The following is a 24,955-nucleotide window of genomic DNA, read 5'->3' on the forward strand; positions in this document are numbered from 1 at the left end:
CTATCATTGTTGATTTGCATTCTGCTATTGTTGATTGTGTTTTAGATCCTGCTTATTTAATTATTGATGTTGTATTCTGCTGCCATGCAGAATGAACATAGAACTTTCGTCCCGAAGAATTAAGGTTACATACCCTGGTTCAGAAGACATCGGTGGTTCGTAATCGTGGCGGTTTGCGACCAACTTGAGGCGCATTACCGCCACCTACCGGACTGTGTTTGAACGTTAGATTTGACAGGGAAAACTTAAAGATGAAAGAAATAAACGAAATGGGGGGGGTGTTAAATCCTGTCTATCAACCCAGTGTCTTTCAAATACTGTATTAACTGACAACAGTCATATCTGTGCTATTATATATTCCATAAATTAACTGATGAATCATGAAAATAATATCCTCTCTGCAAGATTTCAAAGATCTAATACTAGACAATGCTGCCCAGCTGTCCGAAGCTATTAATGCATTATTTACCCTGTTCTCTACCAACCATTCTAATGCTGTCAAAATGTCTAGAAGCTCCACTGTGTATACTGAAAAATGATCGGTGGTTCTTTTTTAAATTCCTGCCTTATATAATAATAATAATAATAATAATAATAATAATACATTTATTTTATAAGGCGCCTTTCATGGCACAAGGTCGCCGTACAATATGAGGGAGAAATACTGCAGCTCCTGAACGTCCTGTCTCTGGGTCTTTTGACCCATCTGTAAAAATTAGAGCCTTATCACTATAGTGCAGACCAATATAATAATAATAATAATAATAATAATAATAATAATAATAATAATAATAATAATAATAATAATAATAATAGCTTTATTTATATAGCGCTTGTCCTGCAAACATTGCAGCTCAAAGTGCTTTAATCATTATATAATCTAAAAAAAAAATGTGTGTAATTTAAAGGCAATATTAAAAGAATGGGGTTTTATAATGATAATTTAATTATTTAGTCCAGTGGTCTTCAACCGGGGGTCCGCAGAGGTACTGCAGGGGGTCCGCCAAATTTTTTCCGAACAATTTAAAATTTTCACCAAAATAATTTGTGACAATTAAAAAATATAACAAAAGTTATATTGAGTAAACTACAAGCATTAATAGGCAATAATAAGCTACTTTTGACAAAAAACTATTTACAATAAAAATGTACTATTTACTATTTGCATTATGGGTAATGACCCGATCACACTGTTGAAGCTGAGTGTTGATTAAACTGGTTGAGTTAAACGTGCGAAAGTTGTCCGAGTCCAATAATTATATTATAACTTCACATTATTAGTTACTACTATTAATTAGTGAAGCAGGATGGATACATTTGTAACAGTAAAGAGACCTCGAGCTCGAGATCCAACGGCTAGGCCTACTCCTTCCACCTCGGCCCCAGCAGCGCCTGCCCCAGGGGCAGATAAACGCAAAAGTCCCGAAAATATTCAGAAGTGCACCTAAAGTTTGGATTTACTTTCAAAGAAACCGAATGAGTGGAATTTCCGGTGTGTGTTGTTTGTGCTGCGACGCTCTCAAACGAAAGCATGAAGCCATCAAAGCTGCAACGACACTTGGAGACGAATCATGGCCACTTACAAGATAAAGCACTGGACTACTTTCAGGCTCGTTTGCACTCTCTCCAAGGCCAACAGACAATGATAAGAAAATCTGCGAAAGTCGGTGAGCTTGCTTTGAAAGCCTCATATCAAGTTGCTCTTCGCAACTTCGCGTTGCCCAGTGTAAAAAGCCATACACAATTGCAGAAGATTTGATATTGCCTGCGGCCACTGATATGTGCAAGACCATGTTTGGGAATGATGGATATGCAGAAAAGTTGAAGACTATCCCATTGTCAGACACAACAATTGCTCGGCGAATTGGTGAATGGCATCGGATGTGAGGGTGCAGTTAATTGAGAAATTACAAACGGCGGAGGCATTTGCACTCCAATTGGATGAATCAGTGGACATGTCCAAAGACGCACAGCTCTTGGCATTTGTGCGCTTTGTTGACCAAGACGAAATGTGTGAAGAGTTCTTGTTTTGTAAGAAGCTTCCTGAACGCACAACAAGTGCTGACATTTTCAAAGTGATTGATGACTTTCTCTGTGAAAATGACGTACGTTGGGCAAAGTGTGTCGCGGTGTGTACCGACGGTGCGCGCGCTATGACTGGGCAAAAGAGTGGACTGATGGCGCTTGTCAGAAAAGTCGCCCCCAAAGTGATGTGGACTCACTGCATGCTGCACAGAGAATCCCTCGCCGCTAAAGAAATGAGTGCTGAGTTTGCCGATGTTATGGACACTGTTGTAAAGGCTGTAAATGTTATTAAGAAGAGTGCCCTACAAACTCGCCTCTTCGCTTCTTTATGCGCCGCTACAGGAGAGGAACACACAGCGCTCCTTTACCATTCAGAAGTCAGATGGCTTTCCCGTGGATCCGTATTGGCACGAGTATTTGAATTACGCACAGCTATCCACGAATTTCTAATTGGCCAAAACCGCGCGGAGCTGGCTGCGCATTTCATTGACAATGCCTGGGTCTTTAAACTGGCATATCTGGCGGACGTTTTCGCAGAGTTGAACCGGCTGAACAGTTCTATGCAGGGCCGCAATACACACGCCATTCAGCTGTATGATAAGACAAGCTGTGTACCACCCAGCAGGGCCAGTCATCTCACTGAGGTAAGCATACCTGACTTCCTGAAGCTAAATGTTTAATTGTTGAATAATAATAATAATAATAATAGAAAATATAAGCCTCATCAACAATAATAATGATAATAATAACCAATAATAATTATGCATGAACGTTTTATCAATCATAAACACATATAGGTTAATAACCCAGTAATTAGCCTGTTACTTATTAATTTTCCCTTGTGACCTGACCCCCTGCCTGTCTGCCGACTACTTCTCCTGTCTGACCCCCTGCCTGTCTGCCGACTACTCCACCTGCCTGCCGACCATTCTTCCTGCTTGATTCCCCACCTGTCTGCCGACCCTTCCTCCTGCCTGACCTCCCGCCTGCCTGATGACCCACCTGCCCCTGTCCACCTGTGCCCCTGCACCTGTCCCATCAGCCTTGTTACTAGAAATAAACCTTTATTATTTAACTCGTACCTGTTCACCTGTGTCTGCGTTTGGGTCCTACCTCTGGTCGTGACAAAATAGGTTAATAAGGTGAATACAGTTATTATAGGCCTTAAAGTGTGACATTTTAAAAAATGTATTACATGTGGGGGTCCCTGGTCTGGTTGTCTCTCGTCCAAGGGGTCCTTGGGCTGAAAAGGTTGAAGACCCCTGATTTAGTCATTTAAAGGCTATATTAAAAAGATGGGTTTTTAGTCTTGACTTGAACATATTTGCTGAGGTTGCATCCCTAATGTAAACTGGCAGTGCATTCCACAATCTGGGTGTATAACATGAGAATGCAGCCTCACCAAATCTCTTCTTTATATAGTTCTGTGCTACATTACCAGGATGTGCATATTTGGACTTCTTTCGCAGTTCTTGTTGTATACATCTACTAGTGGATTCACAAATAACCAAGGTGGAATAATTGAATGTGGACCTGCAGGACTATACGGTGGATTATTATCTAAGTCATATCGTTTCGCTATTGTATTCCCTATTCATCCAAAACTCACATAAGTCAGTCTTATTATACTCCCCAACAATCTTGTATAATAGGCTTAGTAGGATGTGAACTATTCTGAGCTTGTAAATGAACCCAGTATGCTGACGTCACACGAGAAGTCAAGGCCAATTAACGAACCCTCACCCACCTTGTCTACACGCGCTCCGCCGCTACGCACACGCGCTCCGCCGCTACGCACACGCGCTCCGCCGCTACGTACACGCGCATCGCCGCTACGTACACGCGCATCGCGAAAGAATCCATCCCGTTCTCCTCCTCAAACGATCCCTCAAAGTCAAATCATTAAACTTGCTTTTAATCTTTAACTATTTTCATTGTTGTTTTTACTGACTGTGCTTTTGTTTGACTTGTTATGGATCTATTTTCTCTCGTGGAGTGTAGTGTGTCTGAGTACTGATAATATAATAATAATAATAATAATAATAATAATAATAATAATAATAATAATAATTATAATTATAATAATAATAACGTTTTATTTGTATAGCACTTGTCCTGCAAACGTTGCAGCTCAAAGTTCTCCAATCAAATAACCATCATTTTAATATTTAGTCATTTAAAGGCAATATTAAAAATATGGGTTTTTAGTCTTGACTTGAACATATTATGTGCTGAGGTTGCATCCCTAATGTAAACTGGCAGTGCATTCCACAATCTGGGTGCATAAAATGAGAATGCAGCCTCACCAAATCTCTTCTTTTGTACATGTGGTACACAGAGAAAACCAGCGCCAGAAGACCTGAGAGCTCTATTGGGCTGATATGCTAGCAAAGAAAAGCGCTATACAAATATATATATATATAATATTATGTATGATTTATTATTATTATTATTATTATTATTATTATTATTATCTGACATATTAAGGACACATTAGGATTTGACTTGTATACATATGAAGAGACATTCCATGTCGGAATACTATAGCAACAGAGGGGTTATGACGCCGTGGAATCTCAAGACAAAGAGATGCTATTCTATCACCATTCTACTAGTTGAGAAGAGAAGAGAAGAGAAGAGAGAATTAAGAGTAGAGAAAGTTTGGAAAGCGTTAAGAACATAATAGATAGAGATAGATAGATAGAGATAGAGATAGTGATAGAGATAGATAGATAGAGATAGATAGAGATAGAGAGTGATAGAGAGTGATAGCGATAGAGAATGTCAGACTCCGACACGGTATGTTCTACTCTCGTCATTTCTGATAAATACAGAAAGATGTTATATATAGTCATCTAAAGATTATATTGTATGATATTGTAGCGAAAGGGAATCTTCTAGTGTAACTCGCCCCATGCGGGAGTCGAACCCCGATCTCCCGCATAACCGACGGCCCCGCTAACCACTATACCAAGAGAGTTAACTAGTGGTTAGCGCGGCCGTCGGTTATGCGGGAGATCGGGGTTCGACTCGACGCTATATAAGTCTGCTATAAGTATTATTATTATTATTATTATTAAGATATTGGCTTGAATTATGCTGTTGCATGGTGTGCAGATTAACACTTGAGTGAAGTTTAATGTATATAAATGAACTGTAGAGATACTTGATGTTCTACAGTGGATACAATGTAGTAATCTGTATACGGTATAGGACAATCTGCTCTGTATACTGCAAGTACATCTAGCTTAGAGTCCTTAGCAACGCTTAGAGTCCTTAGCAACGCTTAGAGTCCTTAGCAACCCTTAGTCCTTAGCAACGCTTAGAGTCCTTAGCAACGCTTAGAGTCAACTACACCTATATTTATAATATAACCCTGACTAACCACTAATACATATATATATATATATATATATATATATATATATATATATATATACATATGCCTTGTGAACTGTTTATAGAAATTATAAACGATCTGTTAAACTGTTGAATAAATACCAGTGTCAATAATACATACAGTATACATGCAGACCCTGGTCTCTGTATTCTGTATGGTTGTAAACTCAGACCCTGGTCTCTGTATTCTGTATGGTTGTAAACTCAGACCCTGGTCTCTGTATTCCGTATGGTTGTAAACTCTGTAAACTCAGACCTTGCTCTCAAAGATACTCCCTGCTAAAATAAAGGTTACATTAAATCTGGGACTCATTGGAAGTTTTATGTAAAAAAAAAAGAAGAAAATAATAATAATAATAATAATTCTGCATGTATCAATCCCAGATTGCCCCTTCAAGTCTAATGAGACAGATTCAAACTGCTGCTAGTTTTATCCATGAGCCATTCACATGTTCGTGAGCTTAGAATGATCAGGTTCTATCTCCGTTTAGGGCGGTTCAGAGATATTGAGCGTCAAAGTTTTTACATTCCATTATGTTTTGTGAGATGGAACCTTTGTATTTTATTAATTACTAACTCAAAAATGTCAACATTTTAAAAATAACACCACACAGGCGTTAATAAACACCTAATGGATCAGATTATGTAAAAAAACTACATTTAGTCAAAAATGGAGATAGAACCTTTTAATTCTAACGTCACGTGTTCACATGTTCTTATGTTCACATGTTCAAAAAAGAGTGAGGAATCCCGTGATGAATACAGTGAGAAGACCACCATGTCTCACTCTGACAGTAACACGGTATGTTGTACAGATTAGGCATTAGAGCAATGCATCTTAATGAAGATATTGTCTTGAAGTATGCTGTTGCATGGCGTGTAGACTGACACTTGAGTGAAGTTTAATGTAAATGAAACTGTAAAGATACTTGATGTTCTATAATACAGCTATACAATGTAGTAATGTGTATATGCCTTGTGAACTGTTTATAGAAATTGTAAACAATGTGTCAAAGTGTTAATATAATATAATACATACAGTATACATGCATATACATATATAATACATACAGTATACATTTATGTACATATATATGCATATTCTTATGTTCACATGTTCTCATGTTCACATGTTCAAACAAGAGTGAGGAAGACAGTGAGGAAGGTGTGATACCAAGGTTGAAGTTGAAGACAGAAAGCCTGGTGAATCGAATGATGGAACGATATCAAACGATAATACTACCACTGAATCAAAAGATTAAAGATCAGGAGGTAGTGATTTGGGCGTTACATGAAGAAGTGCTGAAGAGGGATTCAACATTCAACATTCAAGATTTATTTATTGATAGAAGGGACAAGGAAAACCTGGGAAAGGAAGAGCGACAGGTGGAGATCCTCCCTGAAAGAGACGCGGAGAACACGGTATGTTCTACTCTCGTCATTTCTGATAAATACAGAAAGATATTATATATAGTAATCTAAACATTATATTGTATGATATGATCACTTTTTTTTTAAATAAATGCCGGACGCTGGCGTTGCTTGTTCGCCGCTTCTCCGCCCGAAATCTATAGGTGTAATTGCAGTATGCAGAGTAGATTGTCCTACAAAGACACTTCGATTTAGTAATCTAAAAACTAATTAGACCCCTAGGCTATACTGTCTTTTATCTATATTTTTTTTGTTTCTTTTGATTTTACTACTCGATCTTTTCAGTTTGTAAAGCGTCTTTGAGTGGCTAGAAAAGCGCTATATAAGTCTGCTATAAGTATTATTATTATTATGAAGTTATTGGCTTGAATTATGCTGTTGCATGGTGTGCAGATTAACACTTGAGTGAAGTTTAATGTATATAAATGAACTGTAGAGATACTTGATGTTCTACAGTGGATACAATGTAGTAATCTGTATACGGTATATGCCTTATGAACTGTTTATAGAAATTATAAACGATCTGTTAAACTGTTGAATAAATACCAGTGTCAATAATACATAGCTACAGTATACATGCATACCGTTAAACTGTTCATTTTGACCCAGCATTTGGTAGGGGAAGGCGCTTATTTGCATCAATGATCAATTGCCTAGCTAATTACCTCATTAACCAATTACCTAACCCCGGGTGTCCTGGGGTTTAGTTTTAATATATATGTAGGCTAGTATATATGTATTATGTTACGGTACATGTGGGAAAACTAGGGTTAGGGTTAGACATGCCAGCATGTACCAAGTCGACGTAGCACCTAACCCTAACCCTAGTTTTCCCACATGTACCGTAACATACTGTATATATGTATATATAGTATGGATATCTATGCCCCTCTGCTGGGCCAATCTGCAGAGAGCGTTTCAGTGGGGTGTTCTTGTGCTGAAGCTAGTTTAACGTTTTGATTGAGGACCTCTATGTGTTTGTTTTTGTCTTGATTGTTTTATAATGTTGTAATTTTGTATTTGTATTCTGTATGGTTGTAAACCCAGACCCTGCTCTCTGTATTCTGTATGGTTGTAAACTCAGACCCTGGTCTCTGTATTCTGTATGGTTGTAAACCCAGACCCTGGCCTCTGTATTCTGTATGGTTGTAAACTCAGACCCTGGTCTCTGTATTCTGTATGGTTGTAAACTCAGACCCTGGTCTCTGTATTCTGTATGGTTGTAAACTCTGTAAACTCAGACCTTGCTCTCAAAGAGACTCCCTGCTAAAATAAAGGTTACATTAAATCTGGGACTCATTGGAAGTTTTATGTAAAAAAAAGAAGAAAATAATAAAAATAATAATAATAATAATTCTGCATGTACCAATCCCAGATTGCCCCTTCAAGTCTAATGAGACAGATTCAATGGTGTGTTATTGTCTGTAAGGACAGGCTGCTGCTAGTTTTATTCATGAGCCATTCACATGTTCGTGAGTTTAGAATGATCAGGTTCTATCTCCGTTTAGAATGATCAGGTTCTACCTCCGTTTAGAATGATAAGGTTCTATCTCCGTTTAGAATGAGAAGGTTCTATCTCCGTTTAGAATGATCAGGTTCTACCTCCGTTTAGAATGATAAGGTTCTATCTCCGTTTAGAATGATCAGGTTCTATCTCCGTTTAGGGCAGTTCAGAGATATTGAGCGTCAAAGTTTTTACATTCCATTATGTTTTGTGAGATGGAACCTTTGTATTTTATTAATTACTAACTCAAAAATGTCAACATTTTAAAAATAACACCACACAGGCGTTAATAAACACCTAATGGATCAGATTATGTAAAAAACTAAATTTCGTCAAAAATGGAGATAGAACCTTTTAATTCTAACGTCACGTGTTCACATGTTCTTATGTTCACATGTTCAAAAAAGAGTGAGGAATCCCGTGATGAATACAGTGAGAAGACCACCATGTCTCACTCTGACAGTAACACGGTATGTTGTACAGATTAGGCATTAGAGCAATGCATCTTAATGAAGATATTGTCTTGAAGTATGCTGTTGCATGGCGTGTAGACTGACACTTGAGTGAAGTTTAATGTAAATGAAACTGTAAAGATACTTGATGTTCTATAATACAGCTATACAATGTGGTAATGTGTATATGCCTTGTGAACTGTTTATAGAAATTGTAAACAATGTGTCAAAGTGTTAATATAATATAATACATACAGTATACATGCATATACATATATAATACATACAGTATACATGCATGTACATATATATGCATATTCTTATGTTCACATGTTCTCATGTTCACATGTTCAAACAAGAGTGAGGAAGACAGTGAGGAAGGTGTGATACCAAGGTTGAAGTTGAAGACAGAAAGCCTGGTGAATCGAATGATGGAACGATATCCAACGATAATACTATCACTGAATCAAAAGATTAAAGATCAGGAGGTAGTGATTTGGGCGTTACATGAAGAAGTGCTGAAGAGGAAGAGTGCTGAAGATTCAACATTCAAGATTCAAGATTTATTTATTGATAGAAGGGACAAGGAAAACCTGGGAAAGGAAGAGCGACAGGTGGAGATCCTCCCTGAAAGAGACGCGGAGAACACGGAGAGGGAGAGAATGCAGAGAGAGGCAGAGCAAGAAATGGAGAGGAAGAGAAAGGAGGAGGAGGAGGAGGAACGGAAGAGAGAGATCGATAGATTGATAAGAGAAGAAGAACAAATGATAGAGATGGAGAGAGAGGAGGATGGGAAGAAAGAGATCGATAGATTGATAAGAGAAGAAGAACAAATGATAGAGATGGAGAGAGAGGAGGAAAGGACAAAAGCCGAAAAGCAGGCAGCAATTAGAAAAAGACAGATGCAACAAGAAAAGCAAAAACTGTTAGAGAGAGACAGAATGCAGAGAGAGGAGCAAAAAGAAATGGAGAGGAAGAGAAAGGAGGAGGAGGAGGAAGAAAGGCAGAAAGCTGAAAAGCCTGAAGAGACAGTTAAGAACTCTTGGGAGAGACCGACACAAAAGAGAAGAGAGGGGGGGACCATCCAGGCATGGGGGACCATCCAGGCAAGAGCAGAGAGGGGGGGACCATCCAGGGAGAGAGAGTTGCGTTTGAGAGGACGAGAAGACAGAGAGAGGATGTGGAAGAGAAAGAGAGAGGAGGAAAGGAAGAGAGATATCGTTAGATTAGAACAACAAAAACTAGAAAAAGAAGAACAGTTAGAGAGAGAGAGAATCCAGAAGGAGGAGGGGCAACAGATGAAACAGTTGGAAGAGCAGAACAACAGGGCAATGGAGGATGAAAAAAAGAAAACCCCTGAGAAAGAGGGAAATGGAATGGAGGCACAGAAAGACAAGAGCATCTGGAGAAGAGCCTTCAATTTCATTAATGAGAAGCAGAAGGAGAACAATCTCCAGAGGATTCAGAGGACCTACCAGAGAGAGGAGGAGGAGGGTCACAACACCTACATCCAACGTAAGTGTAGTATTTCTACCTTCTGAAATGAATGAATGAATGAATAATAATAACAACTTTTTATTTGTATAGCGCTTTTCCTGCAAACGTTGCAGCTCAAAGTGCTCCAATCATTATATAATCATCATTTAATTATTTAGTCATTTAAAGGCAATATTAAAAAGATGGGTTTTTAGTCTTGACTTATATATATTATATACTCATATTTGCTGAAGTTGCATCCCTAATGTAAACTGGCAGTGAATTCCACAATTTGGGTGCATAAAATGAGAATGCAGCCTCACCAAATCTCTTCTTTTGTACATGTGGTACTCAGAGAAAATGATCTTTATTGTCATTGCGACAGGTACAACAAAATTCAAATGCAAACCCTAGGTGCTAACAAACAAACACAGTCCTAAGATAAAAAAAACTAAACAAGAATGAGACATAAATAGGGGGGGATATAAATAAAAATAGGGGGATAAGTGATCGGTAGACATCTGAGAATGTATCTATTATGTGAACTTCTATACTTCTATACACTATATGGCCTAAATGATGGCTAGGACTGGTGATATCAAGCGAAAGGTTCTTTATATTCAAATCTGCAGACATACACTAGTGATCACTTTCTTTTCAATAAAACGAGCTATTAGATATTCACTTTCAATTCAATGTACAATTCGTATTTCTCAAAAAACAACAAACTGTCAACTTATATGATTACCCATTTGGTTAATACAACAGAAATGTACTTATTTTTAACTATCAATCAATCATGTAACATATTAATCAATCTCTTTTAACTGCCAATCAATAATGTAACATATTAATCAATCTCTTTTAACTGTCAATCAATCATGTAACATATTAATCAATCTATTCTCTTTTAACTGTCAATCAATAATGTAACATATTAATCAATCATGTAACGTATAAAGTTACAACAGCAAGGCCTGACAATTAGCAATTTCTCTGATCAGTTACTGTCAACGTTTTGTTAGGTGTTCTATTCTATTCTAAACTTCGTACCTTTGGATATCGTCCTTTTCTCTGCCAGGTATCCCCACGTCTGGGGGCTTAATCTCGACGTGCACCCGGGCCCAGCGAGAGCAGGAGAAGAGAGCCGAGCTCTTAAAGAGGGAGAGGAACAGACAGAAGAGGAAGGACAAATGGAATAAGATCCAGGAGGAAAAAGCAGAGAAGAAGAGTGCCAAGACTCAGAAGGAGGAGGAGCGCTATGAGAAGTGGGCTGCTCATAAGAGAGACCGGAGGCTGGAGGCGGTGGAGAGTGGCGCTGGAGAATTCTATACCGAGGAGATGGCAGGGGACCCAGAGGCAGCTAGGTTTCCAGACCGGAAGATGACAATTTGGCAGAAAAGAAAGTTGAGGTGAGAAATGCAGGTTGGAAGTACGATGCACAGACATTTCAAACACACATGTTCTTTAATTTATATAAAATGTGACCAAGACTGTTGAGTATGAGGGGCTTGTTGAGGTGTTTGGCTCAACAACAACAACAACAAAAAAGTTGGTTGTCTAATGTTGTCACGTGTCTATGTGAGAGTCCTATGGCTAATTATCTCTCCACTTCTGTCTTTCTGTCATCTTCCCCCAGACTGAAAGCTTTTCTGAAGATTGAAGATTGAAGATGCGATGCAGCCACTAACTGGTAGACAAAACAAATAAAGCTACAAAGTTAATTAATATTAGTGAATTAATTAGTGGAAACCCCACTGACTAGCCATCCAATTCAATTGTTTCTTTTTGGATTCTGTCCAGGAGATAACACAGTGTTTTACCACATCTGATGCCACCCATAGTACTTCTACTTCTTTTCGTTTCTCTGAATGGTGGTTATATGACAGTTTCCCATTTCTTTCTTTCTTATTTATTTTATTTATTTATTTATTTTTCTTTCTTTCTTATTTCACGTTTGTTGGACACTGCAAGGTCTATTGAGTAGTGGGCAGACAAGGCAGTGCTCCAGACCATGGTCTGCCCATTTCTTTCTTTCTTTCTTATTTATTTTCATTCTTTATTTATTTATTTTTCTCTCTTTCTTATTTATCTTCTTTCTTTCTTTCTTTCTTATTTATTTTCTTTCTTTATTATTCATTTTTCTTTCTTTCTTATTTATTTATTTATTTTTCTCTCTTTCTTATTTATTTATTTTCTTTTTTTCTTTCTTATTTATTTTCTTTCTTTCTTTCTTATTTAGAGAGTTTTCCACTGAGCCCATGGTGCTTCTGGGCCAGGTGGAGGGGCTTCAGTGGGGTTAGGGTTAGGGTTCCTCTAGGCATGCTAAAAAACATACTAAACATCTAGTAAAATCACATTTTACGAAAGGTGTCATTTTCAAGATGGCTGTCGCGATCTTCAAATGGCTATATCTCCACTTCTGTACAACTTAGACAGGTAGGGTTGGTGTCTAACCCTAGGTTTTATGGGTCAAGGAATACAATTCAATCAGTGAAATTACCATTAGTTAATTCTTTTTTAACAAATCATATATGGGAATTGATTTCACCATTCAAATCAGCATGAATGTAAACTATTACTGTAGACAGACAGACTGTTAGCTGGTACAGATAGACAGACAGACTGTTAGCTGGTACAGACAGACAGACAGACAGACTGTTAGCTGGTACAGATAGACAGACAGACTGTTAGCTGGTACAGATAGACAGACAGACTGTTAGCTGGTACAGACAGACAGACAGACAGACAGACAGACAGACAGACTGTTAGCTGGTACAGACAGACAGACTGTTAGCTGGTACAGGTAGACAGACAGACTGTTAGCTGGTACAGACATACAGACAGACTGTTAGCTGGTACAGACAGACAGACAGACTGTTAGCTGGTACAGACAGACAGACAGACAGACAGACTGTTAGCTGGTACAGACAAACAGACTGTTAGCTGGTACAGACAGACAGACTGTTAGCTGGTACAGACAGACAGACAGACAGACAGACAGACAGACAGACTGTTAGCTGGTACAGACAGACAGACTGTTAGCTGGTACAGACATACAGACAGACTGTTAGCTGGTACAGACAGACAGACAGACTGTTAGCTGGTACAGATAGACAGACAGACTGTTAGCTGGTACAGACATACAGACAGACTGTTAGCTGGTACAGACAGACAGACAGACAGACTGTTAGCTGGTACAGACAGACAGACAGACAGACAGACTGTTAGCTGGTACAGATAGACAGACACTGCGTGACTATCGCTTACAGCTGTTGTTTCATGTGGTGCTGTTGATTTTCTCTTGGTTTTTCGGTGGACTGAATTGGTCCCCAGCATCTGGTCAGAGGTGTCCAGGGGGGGAGGGGGGGTGGCAGGGTTAGGGGAGGTTGTATGCATGTCCAGGGGGGGAGGGGGGGTGGCAGGGTTAGGGGAGGTTGTATGCATGTCCAGGGGGGGGGGGGGGGGGGGGGTGGCAGGGTTAGGGGAGGTTGTATGCATGTCCAGGGGGAGAGGGGGGGTGGCAGGGTTAGGGGAGGTTGTATGCATGTCCAGGGGGAGAGGGGGGGTGGCAGGGTTAGGGGAGGTTGTATGCATGTCCAGGGGGGGAGGAGGGGTGGCAGGGTTAGGGGAGGTTGTATGCATGTCCAGGGGGGGAGGGGGGGTGGCAGGGTTAGGGGAGGTTGTATGCATGTCCAGGGGGAGAGGGGGGGTGGCAGGGTTAGGGAGAACAGGTAGGTTTTGAGGTGGGATTTAAAAGTGGAGAGTGAGGGTGAGTCTCTGAGTGGTGCTCTGGACTGCTCCATATGTGTAACACACCACCGTATAACAGTGTGTTTTATCTCACTGTAACCTGCACGGCATGTTTTTTGCACAACCCGACTATTACGTGAACTTGCCATAATAATGTTGATTACATACGTTGATGTGCATTCTGCGGCTACTCCCTAAGCCTATTCTATCATTGTTGATTTGCATTCTGCTATTGTTGATTGTGTTTTAGATCCTGCTTATTTAATTATTGATGTTGTATTCTGCTGCCATGCAGAATGAACATAGAACTTTCGTCCCGAAGAATTAAGGTTACATACCCTGGTTCAGAAGACATCGGTGGTTCGTAATCGTGGCGGTTTGCGACCAACTTGAGGCGCATTACCGCCACCTACCGGACTGTGTTTGAACGTTAGATTTGACAGGGAAAACTTAAAGATGAAAGAAATAAACGAAATGGGGGGGGGTGTTAAATCCTGTCTATCAACCCAGTGTCTTTCAAATACTGTATTAACTGACAACAGTCATATCTGTGCTATTATATATTCCATAAATTAACTGATGAATCATGAAAATAATATCCTCTCTGCAAGATTTCAAAGATCTAATACTAGACAATGCTGCCCAGCTGTCCGAAGCTATTAATGCATTATTTACCCTGTTCTCTACCAACCATTCTAATGCTGTCAAAATGTCTAGAAGCTCCACTGTGTATACTGAAAAATGATCGGTGGTTCTTTTTTAAATTCCTGCCTTATATAATAATAATAATAATAATAATAATACATTTATTTTATAAGGCGCCTTTCATGGCACAAGGTCGCCGTACAATATGAGGGAGAAATACTGCAGCTCCTGAACGTCCTGTCTCTGGGTCTTTTGACCCATCTGTAAAAATTAGAGCCTTATCACTATAGTGCAGACCAATATAATAATAATAATAATAATAATAATAATAATAATAATAATAATAATAATAGCTTTATTTATATAGCGCTTGTCCTGCAAACGTTGCAGCTCAAAGTGCTTTAATCATTATATAATCTAAAAAAAAAATTTGTGTAATTTAAAGGCAATATTAAAAGAATGGGGTTTTATAATGATAATTTAATTATTTAGTCCAGTGGTCTTCAACCGGGGGTCCGCGACCCCTAGGGGGTCCGCCAAATTTTTTCCGAACAATTTAAAATTTTCACCAAAATAATTTGTGACAATTAAAAAATATAACAAAAGTTATATTGAGTAAACTACAAGCATTAATAGGCAATAATAAGCTACTTTTGACAAAAAACTATTTACAATAAAAATGTACTATTTACTATTTGCATTATGGGTAATGACCCGATCACACTGTTGAAGCTGAGTGTTGATTAAACTGGTTGAGTTAAACGTGCGAAAGTTGTCCGAGTCCAATAATTATATTATAACTTCACATTATTAGTTACTACTATTAATTAGTGAAGCAGGATGGATACATTTGTAACAGTAACGAGACCTCGAGCTCGAGATCCAACGGCTAGGCCTACTCCTTCCACCTCGGCCCCAGCAGCGCCTGCCCCAGGGGCAGATAAACGCAAAAGTCCCGAAAATATTCAGAAGTGCACCTAAAGTTTGGATTTACTTTCAAAGAAACCGAATGAGTGGAATTTCCGGTGTGTGTTGTTTGTGCTGCGACGCTCTCAAACGAAAGCATGAAGCCATCAAAGCTGCAACGACACTTGGAGACGAATCATGGCCACTTACAAGATAAAGCACTGGACTACTTTCAGGCTCGTTTGCACTCTCTCCAAGGCCAACAGACAATGATAAGAAAATCTGCGAAAGTCGGTGAGCTTGCTTTGAAAGCCTCATATCAAGTTGCTCTTCGCAACTTCGCGTTGCCCAGTGTAAAAAGCCATACACAATTGCAGAAGATTTGATATTGCCTGCGGCCACTGATATGTGCAAGACCATGTTTGGGAATGATGGATATGCAGAAAAGTTGAAGACTATCCCATTGTCAGACACAACAATTGCTCGGCGAATTGGTGAATGGCATCGGATGTGAGGGTGCAGTTAATTGAGAAATTACAAACGGCGGAGGCATTTGCACTCCAATTGGATGAATCAGTGGACATGTCCAAAGACGCACAGCTCTTGGCATTTGTGCGCTTTGTTGACCAAGACGAAATGTGTGAAGAGTTCTTGTTTTGTAAGAAGCTTCCTGAACGCACAACAAGTGCTGACATTTTCAAAGGGATTGATGACTTTCTCTGTGAAAATGACGTACGTTGGGCAAAGTGTGTCGCGGTGTGTACCGACGGTGCGCGCGCTATGACTGGGCAAAAGAGTGGACTGATGGCGCTTGTCAGAAAAGTCGCCCCCAAAGTGATGTGGACTCACTGCATGCTGCACAGAGAATCCCTCGCCGCTAAAGAAATGAGTGCTGAGTTTGCCGATGTTATGGACACTGTTGTAAAGGCTGTAAATGTTATTAAGAAGAGTGCCCTACAAACTCGCCTCTTCGCTTCTTTATGCGCCGCTACAGGAGAGGAACACACAGCGCTCCTTTACCATTCAGAAGTCAGATGGCTTTCCCGTGGATCCGTATTGGCACGAGTATTTGAATTACGCACAGCTATCCACGAATTTCTAATTGGCCAAAACCGCGCGGAGCTGGCTGCGCATTTCATTGACAATGCCTGGGTCTTTAAACTGGCATATCTGGCGGACGTTTTCGCAGAGTTGAACCGGCTGAACAGTTCTATGCAGGGCCGCAATACACACGCCATTCAGCTGTATGATAAGACAAGCTGTGTACCACCCAGCAGGGCCAGTCATCTCACTGAGGTAAGCATACCTGACTTCCTGAAGCTAAATGTTTAATTGTTGAATAATAATAATAATAATAATAGAAAATATAAGCCTCATCAACAATAATAATGATAATAATAACCAATAATAATTATGCATGAACGTTTTATCAATCATAAACACATATAGGTTAATAACCCAGTAATTAGCCTGTTACTTATTAATTTTCCCTTGTGACCTGACCCCCTGCCTGTCTGCCGACTACTTCTCCTGTCTGACCCCCTGCCTGTCTGCCGACTACTCCACCTGCCTGCCGACCATTCTTCCTGCTTGATTCCCCACCTGTCTGCCGACCCTTCCTCCTGCCTGACCTCCCGCCTGCCTGATGACCCACCTGCCCCTGTCCACCTGTGCCCCTGCACCTGTCCCATCAGCCTTGTTACTAGAAATAAACCTTTATTATTTAACTCGTACCTGTTCACCTGTGTCTGCGTTTGGGTCCTACCTCTGGTCGTGACAAAATAGGTTAATAAGGTGAATACAGTTATTATAGGCCTTAAAGTGTGACATTTTAAAAAATGTATTACATGTGGGGGTCCCTGGTCTGGTTGTCTCTCGTCCAAGGGGTCCTTGGGCTGAAAAGGTTGAAGACCCCTGATTTAGTCATTTAAAGGCTATATTAAAAAGATGGGTTTTTAGTCTTGACTTGAACATATTTGCTGAGGTTGCATCCCTAATGTAAACTGGCAGTGCATTCCACAATCTGGGTGTATAACATGAGAATGCAGCCTCACCAAATCTCTTCTTTATATAGTTCTGTGCTACATTACCAGGATGTGCATATTTGGACTTCTTTCGCAGTTCTTGTTGTATACATCTACTAGTGGATTCACAAATAACCAAGGTGGAATAATTGAATGTGGACCTGCAGGACTATACGGTGGATTATTATCTAAGTCATATCGTTTCGCTATTGTATTCCCTATTCATCCAAAACTCACATAAGTCAGTCTTATTATACTCCCCAACAATCTTGTATAATAGGCTTAGTAGGATGTGAACTATTCTGAGCTTGTAAATGAACCCAGTATGCTGACGTCACACGAGAAGTCAAGGCCAATTAACGAACCCTCACCCACCTTGTCTACACGCGCTCCGCCGCTACGCACACGCGCTCCGCCGCTACGCACACGCGCTCCGCCGCTACGTACACGCGCATCGCCGCTACGTACACGCGCATCGCGAAAGAATCCATCCCGTTCTCCTCCTCAAACGATCCCTCAAAGTCAAATCATTAAACTTGCTTTTAATCTTTAACTATTTTCATTGTTGTTTTTACTGACTGTGCTTTTGTTTGACTTGTTATGGATCTATTTTCTCTCGTGGAGTGTAGTGTGTCTGAGTACTGATAATATAATAATAATAATAATAATAATAATAATAATAATAATAATAATAATAATAATAATTATAATTATAATAATAATAATAAAGTTTTATTTGTATAGCACTTGTCCTGCAAACGTTGCAGCTCAAAGTTCTCCAATCAAATAACCATCATTTTAATATTTAGTCATTTAAAGGCAATATTAAAAATATGGGTTTTTAGTCTTGACTTGAACATATTATGTGCTGAGGTTGCATCCCTAATGTAAACTGGCAGTGCATTCCACAATCTGGGTGCATAAAATGAGAATGCAGCCTCACCAAATCTCTTCTTTTGTACATGTGGTACACAGAGAAAACCAGCGCCAGAAGACCTGAGAGCTCTATTGGGCTGATATGCTAGCAAAGAAAAGCGCTATACAAATATATATATATATATATATATATATATATATATATATATATATATATATATATATAATATTATGTATGATTTATTATTATTATTATTATTATTATTATTATCTGACATATTAAGGACACATTAGGATTTGACTTGTATACATATGAAGAGACATTCCATGTCGGAATACTATAGCAACAGAGGGGTTATGACGCCGTGGAATCTCAAGACAAAGAGATGCTATTCTATCACCATTCTACTAGTTGAGAAGAGAAGAGAAGAGAAGAGAGAATTAAGAGTAGAGAAAGTTTGGAAAGCGTTAAGAACATAATAGATAGAGATAGATAGATAGAGATAGAGATAGTGATAGAGATAGATAGATAGAGATAGATAGAGATAGAGAGTGATAGAGAGTGATAGCGATAGAGAATGTCAGACTCCGACACGGTATGTTCTACTCTCGTCATTTCTGATAAATACAGAAAGATGTTATATATAGTCATCTAAAGATTATATTGTATGATATTGTAGCGAAAGGGAATCTTCTAGTGTAACTCGCCCCATGCGGGAGTCGAACCCCGATCTCCCGCATAACCGACGGCCCCGCTAACCACTATACCAAGAGAGTTAACTAGTGGTTAGCGCGGCCGTCGGTTATGCGGGAGATCGGGGTTCGACTCGACGCTATATAAGTCTGCTATAAGTATTATTATTATTATTATTATTAAGATATTGGCTTGAATTATGCTGTTGCATGGTGTGCAGATTAACACTTGAGTGAAGTTTAATGTATATAAATGAACTGTAGAGATACTTGATGTTCTACAGTGGATACAATGTAGTAATCTGTATACGGTACAGGACAATCTGCTCTGTATACTGCAAGTACATCTAGCTTAGAGTCCTTAGCAACGCTTAGAGTCCTTAGCAACGCTTAGAGTCCTTAGCAACCCTTAGTCCTTAGCAACGCTTAGAGTCCTTAGCAACGCTTAGAGTCAACTACACCTATATTTATAATATAACCCTGACTAACCACTAATACATATATATATATATATATATATATATATACATATGCCTTGTGAACTGTTTATAGAAATTATAAACGATCTGTTAAACTGTTGAATAAATACCAGTGTCAATAATACATACAGTATACATGCAGACCCTGGTCTCTGTATTCTGTATGGTTGTAAACTCAGACCCTGGTCTCTGTATTCTGTATGGTTGTAAACTCAGACCCTGGTCTCTGTATTCCGTATGGTTGTAAACTCTGTAAACTCAGACCTTGCTCTCAAAGATACTCCCTGCTAAAATAAAGGTTACATTAAATCTGGGACTCATTGGAAGTTTTATGTAAAAAAAAAAGAAGAAAATAATAATAATAATAATAATTCTGCATGTATCAATCCCAGATTGCCCCTTCAAGTCTAATGAGACAGATTCAAACTGCTGCTAGTTTTATCCATGAGCCATTCACATGTTCGTGAGCTTAGAATGATCAGGTTCTATCTCCGTTTAGGGCGGTTCAGAGATATTGAGCGTCAAAGTTTTTACATTCCATTATGTTTTGTGAGATGGAACCTCTGTATTTTATTAATTACTAACTCAAAAATGTCAACATTTTAAAAATAACACCACACAGGCGTTAATAAACACCTAATGGATCAGATTATGTAAAAAAACTACATTTAGTCAAAAATGGAGATAGAACCTTTTAATTCTAACGTCACGTGTTCACATGTTCTTATGTTCACATGTTCAAAAAAGAGTGAGGAATCCCGTGATGAATACAGTGAGAAGACCACCATGTCTCACTCTGACAGTAACACGGTATGTTGTACAGATTAGGCATTAGAGCAATGCATCTTAATGAAGATATTGTCTTGAAGTATGCTGTTGCATGGCGTGTAGACTGACACTTGAGTGAAGTTTAATGTAAATGAAACTGTAAAGATACTTGATGTTCTATAATACAGCTATACAATGTAGTAATGTGTATATGCCTTGTGAACTGTTTATAGAAATTGTAAACAATGTGTCAAAGTGTTAATATAATATAATACATACAGTATACATGCATATACATATATAATACATACAGTATACATTTATGTACATATATATGCATATTCTTATGTTCACATGTTCTCATGTTCACATGTTCAAACAAGAGTGAGGAAGACAGTGAGGAAGGTGTGATACCAAGGTTGAAGTTGAAGACAGAAAGCCTGGTGAATCGAATGATGGAACGATATCAAACGATAATACTACCACTGAATCAAAAGATTAAAGATCAGGAGGTAGTGATTTGGGCGTTACATGAAGAAGTGCTGAAGAGGGATTCAACATTCAACATTCAAGATTTATTTATTGATAGAAGGGACAAGGAAAACCTGGGAAAGGAAGAGCGACAGGTGGAGATCCTCCCTGAAAGAGACGCGGAGAACACGGTATGTTCTACTCTCGTCATTTCTGATAAATACAGAAAGATATTATATATAGTAATCTAAACATTATATTGTATGATATGATCACTTTTTTTTAAAATAAATGCCGGACGCTGGCGTTGCTTGTTCGCCGCTTCTCCGCCCGAAATCTATAGGTGTAATTGCAGTATGCAGAGTAGATTGTCCTACAAAGACACTTCGATTTAGTAATCTAAAAACTAATTAGACCCCTAGGCTATACTGTCTTTTATCTATATTTTTTTTGTTTCTTTTGATTTTACTACTCGATCTTTTCAGTTTGTAAAGCGTCTTTGAGTGGCTAGAAAAGCGCTATATAAGTCTGCTATAAGTATTATTATTATTATGAAGTTATTGGCTTGAATTATGCTGTTGCATGGTGTGCAGATTAACACTTGAGTGAAGTTTAATGTATATAAATGAACTGTAGAGATACTTGATGTTCTACAGTGGATACAATGTAGTAATCTGTATACGGTATATGCCTTATGAACTGTTTATAGAAATTATAAACGATCTGTTAAACTGTTGAATAAATACCAGTGTCAATAATACATAGCTACAGTATACATGCATACCGTTAAACTGTTCATTTTGACCCAGCATTTGGTAGGGGAAGGCGCTTATTTGCATCAATGATCAATTGCCTAGCTAATTACCTCATTAACCAATTACCTAACCCCGGGTGTCCTGGGGTTTAGTTTTAATATATATGTAGGCTAGTATATATGTATTATGTTACGGTACATGTGGGAAAACTAGGGTTAGGGTTAGACATGCCAGCATGTACCAAGTCGACGTAGCACCTAACCCTAACCCTAGTTTTCCCACATGTACCGTAACATACTGTATATATGTATATATAGTATGGATATCTATGCCCCTCTGCTGGGCCAATCTGCAGAGAGCGTTTCAGTGGGGTGTTCTTGTGCTGAAGCTAGTTTAACGTTTTGATTGAGGACCTCTATGTGTTTGTTTTTGTCTTGATTGTTTTATAATGTTGTAATTTTGTATTTGTATTCTGTATGGTTGTAAACCCAGACCCTGCTCTCTGTATTCTGTATGGTTGTAAACTCAGACCCTGGTCTCTGTATTCTGTATGGTTGTAAACCCAGACCCTGGCCTCTGTATTCTGTATGGTTGTAAACTCAGACCCTGGTCTCTGTATTCTGTATGGTTGTAAACTCAGACCCTGGTCTCTGTATTCTGTATGGTTGTAAACTCTGTAAACTCAGACCTTGCTCTCAAAGAGACTCCCTGCTAAAATAAAGGTTACATTAAATCTGGGACTCATTGGAAGTTTTATGTAAAAAAAAGAAGAAAATAATAAAAATAATAATAATAATAATTCTGCATGTACCAATCCCAGATTGCCCCTTCAAGTCTAATGAGACAGATTCAATGGTGTGTTATTGTCTGTAAGGACAGGCTGCTGCTAGTTTTATTCATGAGCCATTCACATGTTCGTGAGTTTAGAATGATCAGGTTCTATCTCCGTTTAGAATGATCAGGTTCTACCTCCGTTTAGAATGATAAGGTTCTATCTCCGTTTAGAATGAGAAGGTTCTATCTCCGTTTAGAATGATCAGGTTCTACCTCCGTTTAGAATGATAAGGTTCTATCTCCGTTTAGAATGATCAGGTTCTATCTCCGTTTAGGGCAGTTCAGAGATATTGAGCGTCAAAGTTTTTACATTCCATTATGTTTTGTGAGATGGAACCTTTGTATTTTATTAATTACTAACTCAAAAATGTCAACATTTTAAAAATAACACCACACAGGCGTTAATAAACACCTAATGGATCAGATTATGTAAAAAACTAAATTTCGTCAAAAATGGAGATAGAACCTTTTAATTCTAACGTCACGTGTTCACATGTTCTTATGTTCACATGTTCAAAAAAGAGTGAGGAATCCCGTGATGAATACAGTGAGACCACCATGTCTCACTCTGACAGTAACACGGTATGTTGTACAGATTAGGCATTAGAGCAATGCATCTTAATGAAGATATTGTCTTGAAGTATGCTGTTGCATGGCGTGTAGACTGACACTTGAGTGAAGTTTAATGTAAATGAAACTGTAAAGATACTTGATGTTCTATAATACAGCTATACAATGTGGTAATGTGTATATGCCTTGTGAACTGTTTATAGAAATTGTAAACAATGTGTCAAAGTGTTAATATAATATAATACATACAGTATACATGCATATACATATATAATACATACAGTATACATGCATGTACATATATATGCATATTCTTATGTTCACATGTTCTCATGTTCACATGTTCAAACAAGAGTGAGGAAGACAGTGAGGAAGGTGTGATACCAAGGTTGAAGTTGAAGACAGAAAGCCTGGTGAATCGAATGATGGAACGATATCCAACGATAATACTATCACTGAATCAAAAGATTAAAGATCAGGAGGTAGTGATTTGGGCGTTACATGAAGAAGTGCTGAAGAGGAAGAGTGCTGAAGATTCAACATTCAAGATTCAAGATTTATTTATTGATAGAAGGGACAAGGAAAACCTGGGAAAGGAAGAGCGACAGGTGGAGATCCTCCCTGAAAGAGACGCGGAGAACACGGAGAGGGAGAGAATGCAGAGAGAGGCAGAGCAAGAAATGGAGAGGAAGAGAAAGGAGGAGGAGGAGGAGGAACGGAAGAGAGAGATCGATAGATTGATAAGAGAAGAAGAACAAATGATAGAGATGGAGAGAGAGGAGGATGGGAAGAAAGAGATCGATAGATTGATAAGAGAAGAAGAACAAATGATAGAGATGGAGAGAGAGGAGGAAAGGACAAAAGCCGAAAAGCAGGCAGCAATTAGAAAAAGACAGATGCAACAAGAAAAGCAAAAACTGTTAGAGAGAGACAGAATGCAGAGAGAGGAGCAAAAAGAAATGGAGAGGAAGAGAAAGGAGGAGGAGGAGGAAGAAAGGCAGAAAGCTGAAAAGCCTGAAGAGACAGTTAAGAACTCTTGGGAGAGACCGACACAAAAGAGAAGAGAGGGGGGGACCATCCAGGCATGGGGGACCATCCAGGCAAGAGCAGAGAGGGGGGGACCATCCAGGGAGAGAGAGTTGCGTTTGAGAGGACGAGAAGACAGAGAGAGGATGTGGAAGAGAAAGAGAGAGGAGGAAAGGAAGAGAGATATCGTTAGATTAGAACAACAAAAACTAGAAAAAGAAGAACAGTTAGAGAGAGAGAGAATCCAGAAGGAGGAGGGGCAACAGATGAAACAGTTGGAAGAGCAGAACAACAGGGCAATGGAGGATGAAAAAAAGAAAACCCCTGAGAAAGAGGGAAATGGAATGGAGGCACAGAAAGACAAGAGCATCTGGAGAAGAGCCTTCAATTTCATTAATGAGAAGCAGAAGGAGAACAATCTCCAGAGGATTCAGAGGACCTACCAGAGAGAGGAGGAGGAGGGTCACAACACCTACATCCAACGTAAGTGTAGTATTTCTACCTTCTGAAATGAATGAATGAATGAATAATAATAACAACTTTTTATTTGTATAGCGCTTTTCCTGCAAACGTTGCAGCTCAAAGTGCTCCAATCATTATATAATCATCATTTAATTATTTAGTCATTTAAAGGCAATATTAAAAAGATGGGTTTTTAGTCTTGACTTATATATATTATATACTCATATTTGCTGAAGTTGCATCCCTAATGTAAACTGGCAGTGAATTCCACAATTTGGGTGCATAAAATGAGAATGCAGCCTCACCAAATCTCTTCTTTTGTACATGTGGTACTCAGAGAAAATGATCTTTATTGTCATTGCGACAGGTACAACAAAATTCAAATGCAAACCCTAGGTGCTAACAA

The sequence above is a fragment of the Nansenia antarctica genome (genome assembly GCF_963989245.1).
Source record: "Nansenia antarctica genome assembly, chromosome: 17".
Classification (NCBI taxonomy): Eukaryota; Metazoa; Chordata; class Actinopteri; order Argentiniformes; family Microstomatidae; genus Nansenia; species Nansenia antarctica.